The sequence below is a fragment of the Canis lupus genome, chromosome 13, assembly GCF_003254725.2.
Source record: "Canis lupus dingo isolate Sandy chromosome 13, ASM325472v2, whole genome shotgun sequence".
Classification (NCBI taxonomy): domain Eukaryota; kingdom Metazoa; phylum Chordata; class Mammalia; order Carnivora; family Canidae; genus Canis; species Canis lupus.
The window spans coordinates 3,820,946-3,833,149 of NC_064255.1; the positions used below are offsets into that span (position 1 = coordinate 3,820,946).

General features: G+C 39.1%; 1 protein-coding gene across 10 annotated transcripts in view; it reads right to left on the reverse strand.

Moving 5' to 3' along the window:
• Positions 1 to 12,204, reverse strand: part of NCALD (neurocalcin delta) — a 370,180-nt gene that overhangs the window by 312,974 nt on the left and 45,002 nt on the right. For 2 of the 10 annotated variants that reach the window (XM_035712648.2, XM_035712628.2), the window contains exon 1: positions 517 to 584. The exons of 7 other annotated variants lie outside the window; for them this stretch is intronic. The gene's annotated coding sequence lies outside the window, so the exon portion shown is untranslated. Of the gene's footprint in view, positions 1 to 516; positions 585 to 12,204 lie in introns of those variants that run through there. One more of the 10 variants, XM_049093291.1, reaches the window with a different exon arrangement.

Below are 12,204 nucleotides of genomic sequence, written 5' to 3' on the forward strand. Positions count from 1 at the left end.
TGATTACAAACAGTAATTATTTCTGGGTAGCAGGAATTTAGGTGATCAGGCAAAGTGCCTGTTGCTGGGGACAAAGAGAAATGTTCTATTAATAATAATCACAGAAATACTTAGAACGCTGTTTTAATGTCATTATGTGAATTTTTAAGAGACCCAAATATATAAAAGTTGAAAATGTCAAGTATTTAGGAGAAATCACCCTGCATTTATATTATTTAATCCAAATTTACAAGGGTATGTATTCCTTGATTTTTTCTCTTTTCTATTATTTCTCTGGTACTTTCATTTTTCAAGGTGATCCTGATTCACTCAACAGCAAAAACATAATTAGTTCATTCACATGCTAGTTCTCTACTGATGTGTCTAACTTGATAGAAAAATGTCAACCAAAAGGAAACACAGAGCAGTCTCTGTGGCCTAGAGTCAAAACTGCCGTAAATACTTTACCAATCTACTGTTTAAATAGCTAACAGTATATCTGCAGTTTGCAAAGAAACAAAGAAACAGTGGAATTACCTCCTTAGGCACAAACTCCTCATGTGATGCAAGAAACATCCTCGTCCAGCCACATGGACAATGGAATCTATAAAAGAAAGATCACTACTGCACCCAAAATGCAAAAATGGGTATCAAAGTCCAATGAGTGCTTTTACTCCTGCCCTGGGTGTCTGCAGCTTACAGGCTGCCATTTCACAGTCCCACGAATCTTCAGAACCGGCAAGAGCAGCTGCTTACTGGGAAAAGACCACCGCCCCCTTACGTGAGCCCTCATCCTCACTCCTTAATACAATTTCACTCACAAACCCCAAGTGCATACTAGAAATCTAAAAATAACATTGCTTGTTGGAATTTAAAGGCTCAAAACTGAAAATTTCCCAGGCTTCACTCCAGTAATATTGAAAATGCAGATTCTTTTTTCTACACCAACAGAAGCTTGGGGAATTGGGACTGAAGGCAGTGAGGTCCAGGAATCCATCTGCTCCATGCTATCCTGGGGAGAAGCAGTCACTACTATTTTGGAAGTTTCAAAATGCTTGGCAAGAATCTTATAAAACACACACACACACACACACACACACACACACACACACTGAATGCTAACATAACACCAGAGAAGTATCCAGGAACTGAAAACCACAAGCCAGGTAGAATGATCCAGGGAGTCTTTAAGTCACCTGTAACAACCCTTATAAAATAAGACATACCAACTCACAAAAATGGGTTTTAACTAGCACCCTTTTTCCTGGTGGTAACTCACTGATCATACAGAAAAGTAATTTACAGCTTTAATTCATTATCTTCCCCATCATAATTTACATTGTCAACCAAAGTTTTCTTAATATTTCCCATGTTTGTTTATTCATGAGAGACATAGAGAGAGGCAGAGACATAGGCAGAGGGAGAAGCAGGATCTCAGCAGGGAGCCGGATGCGGAACTTGATCCCAGGACTGCAGGATCACGACCTGAGTCGAAGGTAGACACTCAACCACTGGGCCACCCACATGTCCCCAATATCTCCCATGTTTGAAGCACCATGGGAGCTTTGTCTCAAAAGATCTTGCCTTACAGTCTAGTGGAGGAGGAAAGAAATGTACAGAAATTATGTAACAAGGCAGGGAAATAAAATAAATAAAAGGCATAAAATTAGAAAGGAAGAAGTAAGGTTTCTTTATTGATGACATAATTATGTATGTAGAAAATCCAAAGGAACTTAATCTAAAACAACTACTAACAACACCAGTTGTATTTCTATATACCCTAAACCAAAAATCAGAAAAAGAAATTTTAAAAATAATACCATTCATATTGACATAAAAAAAATCAGATACATAGGACTAACAAGATACATGCAAGAATTCTACACTGAAAACATTGCTGCGACAATGAAACAAAACCTGAAAATGGAGAGATATACCATAGTCATGGATTGTTAAGACACTAATTCTCCCAAATTTACCTCTACATTCAACAAAGTCCCAGTTAAAATCCCAGCAAGCATTTTTTTGGTAGAAATTGACAGACTCATTCTGAAATTTATATGGGAATTTAAAGGACCCAAAACAGCCAGGACAATTTTGAAAAAGAAAAACAAGGGTTGTAAGTTTAAAGTTCCAGACTTAAGACTTACCATAAAATTACAGTAATTAAGACAATGAGCAAAAAACTTGAATAGGCATTTTAAAAGACAAAAGTGCCAAATAGACAATAAACATATGAAAATGTGTTCAACATTATTATTCATCATGGAATTAAAAATACTTCATTAAAATCACAATGAAAAAAATGAAAATAAAATCACAATGACTTACCACTATACATATAATAGGATTAAAAAGATATATACCATGAAATGATGGCAAGAATGTAGATCAACTCCCATGTATTTCTGGTGAGAATGTAAAATGGCATAACTCCTTTGGAAACTGTTTGGTGGTTTCTATTAGTGTTAAACATATGCCTACCCTGTGACCCAGCAATCCATTCCCAGGTACATGTGCAAGAAAAAGAAGGATTTGTTCAAGAATGTTTATAGCATCTTTATTCATAATTGTGAAAAACTGGAAGCAATCCAAGTCTCCAAATCAGCAGAAGAATGTATGAACAATGTATGAACAAAATATATTCATTCAATGAATTCTACACAGCAATAAAAAAAAAGGAACAAACTATTGATAGATACATAGCATGGATGAAACTCAAAAGCATTATGTTGAGCAATAGTAGCCAGATAAAAAAGAGTACATATTTCATAATGCCATTAATTTGAAATTCAAAAACATGAAAACTAACCAATGGTGATAGAAATCAGGACAGTTATTAGTTATCATTGGTAGCTGACAGTGGTTATGAAGGATCATAAGGGAACTTTCTAAGGTGATGGAAATTTTCTGTGGTTGTTGCAAAGGAATATGCATATGTAAAAATGTATCAAGTTGTACAATTAAATTTTTGCATTTACTATATGTAAATGATATCTCAATATAAAAGAAAGTACAGAAATAACCAAATGGTAGGAGGAGAAAGTTCTAGAAAACATGTACATATAAAAGGCTATCAGAATGGTGAAACTTCTATCCCAGGGTAATGAAGGATGGGGAGAAGGCAGTGATGAGTTAAAGTATCACATTTATTTATTTATTTGTTTGTTTGTTTGTTTTTTATTTTTAGAATAACAAAAAATATTTTACTAAAACGTAAGATTTACAGAAGTTTCCAGACAAGCCATACAAAATGGTCACAAGCTTTTTCTTGAAGGAAGAGTTCTATACTTGACAGCAAAGTCACAATGTTATTAGTGAGGGCTGTGATGTGTGTTTAATGTTCCCATTTTGGTTCAAACAATCAAGCTTGTCCATCTACAGCGTCTAAATAAAGTTAGGCTTGGCTAGAGAGCATATTCTAAAGAACTGGCTAGCTGCTTTTAACCGATGCAATTAGATCACATAAAAAGGGGGAAAGGAGTCCATAAAATTAAAATAAAACTACCTCTCCCCCTCAAAAAAATAATAAAGAAAAACACCCACACCCCTGCAGCTAACCCTGACAACTACCCATTCACAGTGCTTTATACTTAAACCATGATGGGGAAAATGAATAAAAGCAGAGGGGCCACTGCTTTTAAACGTTTCACAACAATCCAGATGGTACTTCTAGCCTCTGCTCGTGCTTTACAACAGTGAATCAGGACAAGACATCGATTTGCTAATGTGCATTTAATCACCAAAGGACTGAAGATGTCTGGGTTTTTATTCTGTAATGTTTCTAAGACTGTGCCCATTAAATGCAAACAAAAAAGGAAGAAGTCTTGGCAGAACAGGAGAAGTGATGCACACCTGATGATCAGATCGATTTTAAATATCATTCACGGCATATAGCCTCGTCCGTGCTCTCGCTGTTTCTACGGCTTGGGCTTCGCTGGTCTTCCACTCTTCCGCTACATCCTTTGCTAATGGATCATCTGGATTGGGAACACTTAACAAAGCCTGGATCGATAGCAGAACTGTGCGGACCTGCAGTGCTGGGGACCGCTTATCTTTCAAAATATCTAAACATATTCTTCCCGACTTGCCTACATTAGGATGATAAATTTTGGTCATGAAACGTACTGTAGCGGCTGCCACCGGGTATTCTTCTGGAAAGAATAGTTCCAGTTTAAAAGTCCCTCCCTCAAAAAAAAAAAAAAAAAAAAAAAAGTCCCTCCCTCAAAGGGGGAATCCTGGGGGCCAGCAGTGACCACATGAAAATAACGGGGGATCCCTGGGTGGCGCAGCGGTTTGGCGCCTGCCTTTGGCCCAGGGCGCGATCCTGGAGACCCGGGATCGAACCCCACGTCGGGCTCCCTGCATGGAGCCTGCTTCTCCCTCTGCCTATGTCTCTGCCTCTCTCTCTCTCTCTCTCTCTCTCTCTCTCTCTGTGGCTATCATAAATAAATAAAAAAGAATTAAAAAAAAAAAGAAAAGAAAAGAACGGGCGTTGCTCTCATCTGGTTCTGCTTTAATGCCAGGTTCTGGTTCTGCCAGCAAACACTGGGTCTCCTTGATAATCCCGCGGGGCAGCCCAGACATCTTGTCAGATCCCCGAGTTCGGCCTCTGCTCTCCACCCTGGCTCCACTCCCCTCACTCAGAGTCTAAAGTATCACATTTAAAATGACCCTTGAAAGAGGGAAAAGATTTGAATCTAAATAAATGTAGTGTGAAGTAAGAGAAGGGAAAGAATATTGCAGGAGAGAAAACATTGCACATGGCTATAATCTGAAAGTTTATGTTTTCCCCCAAGTTAATTTGTTGAAATCTGAGTCGGCAATGTGGTGAGACTGGGAGGTGGGATCTTTTGAGATGCTTAGGTCATGAAGGTGAGCCCTAGCAAATGGGATTAGTGCTCTTATAAAAGAGTCCCCAGAGAGCCTCTTTGGCCCTTCCACCATGTGAGAACACAAGTGAGTGGGCCCCATCCATGAGGAAGCAGGCTCGCACCACGCACCACATACCGACTCTGCTGGCACCAGGATCTTCAAAGATCCTAGCCTCTAGAACTATGAGAAATAAATGTTTGTTGTTTATAAGCCATCCAGTTTACAGTAGTTTTGTTATGACTACGACACACATTAAGTAATGAAGATCTAAACTGAGGTGGATATAATGGGAACAGAGAAGATGTCAGTAATATTACAGAGCCAGAGTAGGGCTGACTTGCCAACTCAAAAAACAGATGCCAGAGCTCAGAAGAGAGGTCAGAGCTAACAATGGCTGGAGAGTCCTCCTTAGAGTGGTGACATGCTGCAGTTGGTTAAAAAATATTTGTTGGGAGGATGAATGAATGGACAAACAGAAAAGTAGACAGGAGTAGGGAGGAAGATTGAATCAGTTTATCAAGAGAAATACATCAGGTTTAGCCATATAAAATTGCTGATAGTTTACCTTTGTTTGACCTTCTAAAAACTTCAGTTTCATATGACTCAGTCTAATAGATAAAGGAAATTGGTATATTTTCTTATGGATATTCTCTCCATTTAGGGAGAAGAAAAGTCAGAGAAAGGACAGGGAAACACAAAATAATGAAAATAAGAATGAAAGACTTTATATCTTTTGGGAAATGTCTTGCCCTAATTTAAAAATGTCTAATTAGAAAAGACTCTTGCCCAAAGACATGAACTGACAATTTGCAGAAGCTACACAAAGCCAAAATGCTTAAGAAATGTTCAGCATCACAACAATCAGAGAAATAAGCACTAAAACCATGGGAGACCATTCCAAAGTTGTGTTTTTTTTTTTTTTAATAATAGCATATATTTCTGGCAAGGGTTTAGTAAAACATTCTCACACATTTCTTTCAAAAATATAAATTCACAGACTTTCTAGAGAGCAGCATATCTGTATATATAAAATTCTTTAAATTTTTCATATCTTGTGACTCAGTCATTTCACTTCTAGGAATTTGTCCTAGGAATTTATTATGTGCATAATTTAAAAAGCACATTAAAAAAATAAAAAAATAAAAAGCACATAAAGATATATGTAAAAAAGATGTTTGCCATATCTTATTTATAATAAAATAATCTTAATGTTCAATAATAAATTAAATGTCCTTTAAAGGGGAATTTAAGAATATCACTGTTATTTTTTAAAATCATCCTTTTATAAGGATACTTAATAATATAGCAGAAAGCTCACCATAAATCTAATCACCAAAATAACATTTTGAAATTGTCCCCCTTTTTATGATGAGGAACATAAAGATATCAATAAAAAGAATATCCATAAAAAAATACACCCAAATCCCACATGGCAGGATTATAGTAAAGGTGCATTTTTGCTCTTTCTGTTTTCTTTTTTGTTTTTAACAACAGCTTGGATTGCCTAAACAATTTCAAAACAAACTGTATTATTTATTTTAAAAAATACACTGCTCTCAAGTCGTCAGGCAGCACTCGAGGCAACCCAGAGGGTATGTGTGAGCCACAGGCACATCTCTTTAAAGGAATGCAGCAGACAGTTCAGTTCAAACTGACATCTGCCCTCATTTTTCAGGACTCTATGACTATAGAGGTACTAAGGCAGAGGGTAAACTACTAAACAGACTTAGGTGGAGAAAGGGCACCAGAAGTCAGCATGGGGTCCATGGGTTCCTTCCCTAGTTTTGATTCACTTCTCTGGACAAATTCCTGTTGTAATCTGTAAAGTTCTCCCTGTCTCTACTACCTCAGAAGTTCTTGACCTTGGTGTGACAGCTGATTCTGAAGCCCTAAGAATCCGACCTAACTTCCTGTTTGTCACATTTACTTTCTTTGAGATCTTAATCCTTGTGCCCCAGAGCTAGACTGGTGAATTGTATCCTGCCTCATTGGTCTCTGAGTTTCAGGAATTAGACTTGGCCTTTAGCCCTGACTGAACTGTTTCAGCAACAGTCATGGCAGTTCCACAAGAATTCCTCAACCCCTTCCCGTGGGCATACTGACTTCCACAAAATATTATTTATGTGTATATAGATTTAGACTCACTTCTACAAGGGACTTGAAGAAGCTTATAAAAATATATGCAATAAACTAGAATAAGGTTATTTCATCAATTATGGGCATACAAACCATGAATCTTATTTTACTACTTCACTATTCCATACGCATAGCTTTTTTCCACAGGTCATAAGATGGCTGCTATATCTCTAAAGATCACAGCTACATTCCAGGCAAAGGAAGAAGGGAAAAATACAGCACTACAGACTTCTGCCTACCTTTTTCGGTCAGAACTGAGTCCCATAGCCACCTTTGGCTGTTAGGTAGCCTGAGAAATTGAGTTTTTAACTGGGCCCCTTGCTGCCCTGAACAAAATCAGGGTTCTGTTAGTTAGAAAGAAGGGGCACACATAGCAATTAGGCAAATAATAACAAGTACCTCACCAAGAAACCAGATACAAACTGGGTAGATGTTACCAGAAGTATGTGCGGTCCAAAAAATTTTTCCTTATGTCTCTATGAATATTTATATAATATTGTATGATTATATAAGTTTCCTAAAAACTGAAAATGTAATAGCCTAGATAATTACCTATAGAACATCTTAGGGTTCCCATTTTCTTTGTTATTTCTCCCCTCTGAGAATTTCCCCTCCTTTAAATTATTAATAGAATCTTAATGATTAATTTAACAGAAATTTGGCAATCTGTATTAATACTCATGAAAATGTTCCTGCTTTGACTCAAAATTAGGGTTGCCAGATTTAACAAAAAAAATTGTGGATACTCGGTTAAATTTGAATTCCAAATAAAAATAAACACTTTTTAGTGTAAGTATGTACCAAATATTACATAGGACATACTTACGCTAAAAAACTATTGATGGTTCATCTGAAATCCCATTGTAGCTGGGAATCTTGTGTTTTATGTAGTAACCCTACCCATATTACTGCCCCATGACTTCATCCCAAGAAAATAATACAAAAGAAAGAACAAGGGCCCTGCAGTGACAGAACAGTGAAAAACTAGAAACAAAATAAATGCCCTCAAAGAAAAGTAAATAAACTATGGTCATTCTAATCTATGGAATAGTATTCAGAAAAATACAACTATGAAATATTAAAAATTATAGAAGAATATTCAAGCTTTGTGTATGCTGTAATTAAAATTCCAAAATTGCATGTAAATAGTAGGAAGATCAACAAAAGGCGTAAAGAGTTGTGTTTATTAGAAAAGATTTGAAAGGTTTTCCCTCCTTCTCAACTTTTGAAATATCTTTATAATCTTTGTAAAATGTTCTGCTAAGAGAACACTGGTGAATTATCAAGTTGAGTGACCTGATAGGTTTGCAAGTAAGGAAAATCAGTCTCATTTTTCTCAAGAAGGGGCTGAACCACCTGCCTTTTAGGTTATTGCTTTGTGGGGTCCAACAGAATGCCTCTCTGAAAACAAGACCTAGGGATTGGAGCAGAGAAATGGAACAAGATTTTAGTGGCCATGTAGCATTTGCCACATGTCAAGGGCATTAAACTCAATAATCTAAGTGAGAAAGGTCAACTCTATTATCCACAGTTATATGAGAGAAACAGAAGCTCAAAATTACTTGCTTGGGAGAATACACTCTCCCACAGGTGAGGAGAATCAAGGGAACAGACACAAAATAATACCTGCATTCATCTAAGAGACTTTTGTGTTGAGTAAGTACTCTTTGTATCTCTGAGCATGTCCCTCTGGAGCTGGTGAACAGGTTATTGTAACTATATTCAATGAATGGCATGCCTTCCTTTTTCAAGAATGCACACTTAAAGCTGTTTTTCTAACGGTGGTGATGGATTTGTACAATCACCTACACATTCATCCCACTGTGGCTCACCTGGAGTCCACATCCGCGCAACTGGCCAGGAAGGAGAATTCAGGGAATAGAGTGAAGCAGTGCTAAACCAGCTTCCCCAAACACCCCCCTTCCCTTAGAAATCATATCAGGCCTCTTAACTAATAGCTGCTCACAGCATTCCTGAGCTTATATAATGCTTCCCTGACTCTTTGAGGGGAACTGTTAATCTAGACTCCTGGGATGCCTTAGCACTAACTGAGTGAAATATTTATTCTGACAAAGTGTATGAGATTGAGAGAATCATTTCACCACTGCCTGGAGAAGAGTCAGCTATGGTGGTGGCCCCACCCCATGGTTCTTCCACAGGTACAAGTTAGTTCCAGCTAGCTTATGGATGCGGATTATATCCATGAATGTGTATGTGGAATGGAAATTTTTTAAGGCTGGGCCAAGAAAGGAAAGAAGACAGGGGGGAGAAATATAGGTACCTGTGGCACTAAAGGCCTCTAAGATCCTTTGGAAAGTAAAAGGTAAAACAGACCTAGTAATAAGCCTATAAAAATAAGATAAATTAAAAGAAAGCTATGATAAAAGAGAAAAAGAGTGAGAAGTAATATCCTTAAGAGCCCATTGACAAACTTTCAATTACATTTTAAGCCAGGTTTTAGAATCCCCACTCTGTCCTTTCCCCTTCTCAAGAAATATGATCCTGCCCACAAAACTCAGTGGACCTCAGCAGGCCTCACAGCCCATTCACTTTGGCCACTACTGATTGGTCCAGGAGCACTTAGCAAACTTGAAGCCCACATTGGTGGGCTAGATATCAACTGACTTCACTGGCTCTAGAATTGGACCTCCTCCTCAAGTCTTCTCAGCTGGCTCCCCACCCCTTCCCCCACCTCTAGATGTCAGAGTACCCTAGGGATTAGTCCCAGGCCTACTTCTCTACCCAGTAGACACAATCTCTCTAGGTGATCTCAGCTGGAGCCCAGGTTAGAATTAGCTCCCAAACTCTAATCACCAGTCCCCACCTTTCTCATGCTCTAGATTTAATCATCCAAGTAGCTGCCTGACATCTCTATTTGGATGCCTAGTAGGCATCTCACAATTGAACACTGTCCAAACCAGAAATTTAATTTCTCCCCTCAGTCCTATTCCTTTCCCAGTCTTCCCATGGCAGCAAATGTCAATTCTATGCAATTAGTTCCTCCAGAAAAACACTTAGTCATCAACCTTGATTTATCCCTTTCTCAACGCCCCACAACTGGTGCACCTGCAAATCCTGTAACGTCCCTAAGTGGCCGGCTCTCACCAATTCCACCACCACCAGCCTGACCCAAGCCACCAACATCTCTCGCAGGGATTAGTGCAGCAAGCAGCCTCCTCCCTGGTCTCCTCGCTTCCACACTGGCCCCTTTGCATTCTGTTTTGCAACATACCCGTCAGAGTGATCTTTTAAAAATGTGAATCAAATCATGGAGCCCCAATTTAAGATCTTCTAATGGCTTTCCATTTCACTTAGAAAAACTCCTAACTCCTGACTAAGCTACAAGTCCCTTGATGAATTGTTCCACGCCCCATCTCCCACCGCTTGACCCCTCATTCATTATGCTCCCATCACTACAGCTTCTTTTTTTTTTTTTAATTTTTATTTGTTTATGATAGTCACACAGAGAGAGAGAGAGAGAGGCAGAGACACAGGCAGAGGGAGAAGCAGGCTCCATACACTGGGAGCCCGACGTGGGATTCGATCCTGGGTCTTCAGGATCACGCCCTGGGCCAAAGGCAGGCACCAAACCGCTGCGCCACGCCATCGGATCCCATCACTACAGCTTCTTGCTGTTCCTTTTACCCATCACTTTCATTCCTGACACAGGGCCTTCACAGACTCTGCTCCCTTTGCTGGGACTCAGGTCTCCTGGATCTCTACAATTCTGGCTCTGCTCCTCATTCAAGTTTATCCAAATACTACTTTCACTCCTTTCTTTAAAGTGGCACAACATCCCCCATCTCTCTCTCTCTCTCTTTTTTTTAAGTCCAGTTTGCCAACATATAGTATAACACTCAGTATAACATCACGTGATGTGCCTTCCTTAATGCCCATCACCCAGTTACCCCATCCCCCATCCACCTCCCCTCCTGCAACCCTTTGTGTGTTTCCCAGACTTAGGAGTCTTTCATGGTTTATCATTCTCTATCCCATTATGTTACTTTATTTTTTATTCATTTACCTATATCTGAAAGCGCACTGTTCATTCATTCATTTGCCTGTTTATATGGTTATCGTCTGACCTTCCCTCTGGAGGCAAGACTTAAAACACGCACTGGAGCATGGTAGTCACTCATTAATACTTGTCACAGGAATGCAGATGAGTTTTAGAGCCTGTAGACAGTCAGCGGTAACTTCTAGACCTCATGGGTCATAAATACTCAAGGTTGGGAGTCTTACTGAACCTTGGGAAGAAGTCAGCTAAGAGGAGAAGACTCAAAGGTGAAAGAAGCCAGGCAACTCCTCAGGGCTACAGAGCATGGAGGCTCATGCTTCCATTTCCAGTTATCTTCCTCCGGCAGCTAGAAGCCTGGGTAGCCTGCTCACATGCCAGGGCCTATGTTTGAATCCATCTGTTGTATCCTTTCCTCCTTTACCTGAGCTGGCTTCATTGAGCATTTGTTTCATGCACACGAAGAGCACTGAGTACCAGTTTAGAGCAGAAACTGCAATGCTAGCTACCAGCTGCCTGTTCTCCCTTTTCTAACCCTAACACAGGTAAATCACCCTGAGGAAGTGAGCTGGACAGAGAGGATCCTCTGCACAACTGTGGGATTTCTCCATTTTACAGGGAGATAAACTGAGACCCAGAAGTATAGGCGTCTTTCGCATGACAGCCAGCTAGGCCCTGGCAAAGTTAGAATTTCAAGACAGGAAGGATTAACTCTTCCTCTCATGAAAGATGATCTCTATACCTAGTACATAGAACCCACTCTTTTGAAGACAATCACAGCATGATAGCCTTTACTTTCCCAAAAGGGGAATATAAACAACTCTGCCATCCAGAACACAATTTTCATAAAATAATGCTTTGAAGCCATAACTATGTATTTCTTTAAAAAGATTATGAGCGTAACAGCAAAGAGCCCTATCTATAGCAACAACTGCTGCCATTTTAACAGTCCTTTTCTCACACACCTCCTACAGCTAATCACTTGACAGCTTTATATGATTATTAACTGTAATGCATAATTAATAAATTGGATTACTTTCCCTTTGCACATCTGAACATATAAAGCAATCTGCCAACATTTAAGGAAATCCCATCATGCCACGAGGCATTAAAGCATATTTCAGGAAGTGAGAAATTAAGACACAGGGTAATGGCAAACTTGCCCAAATATTATAAAGCACATCCAATGAAGTGCCACA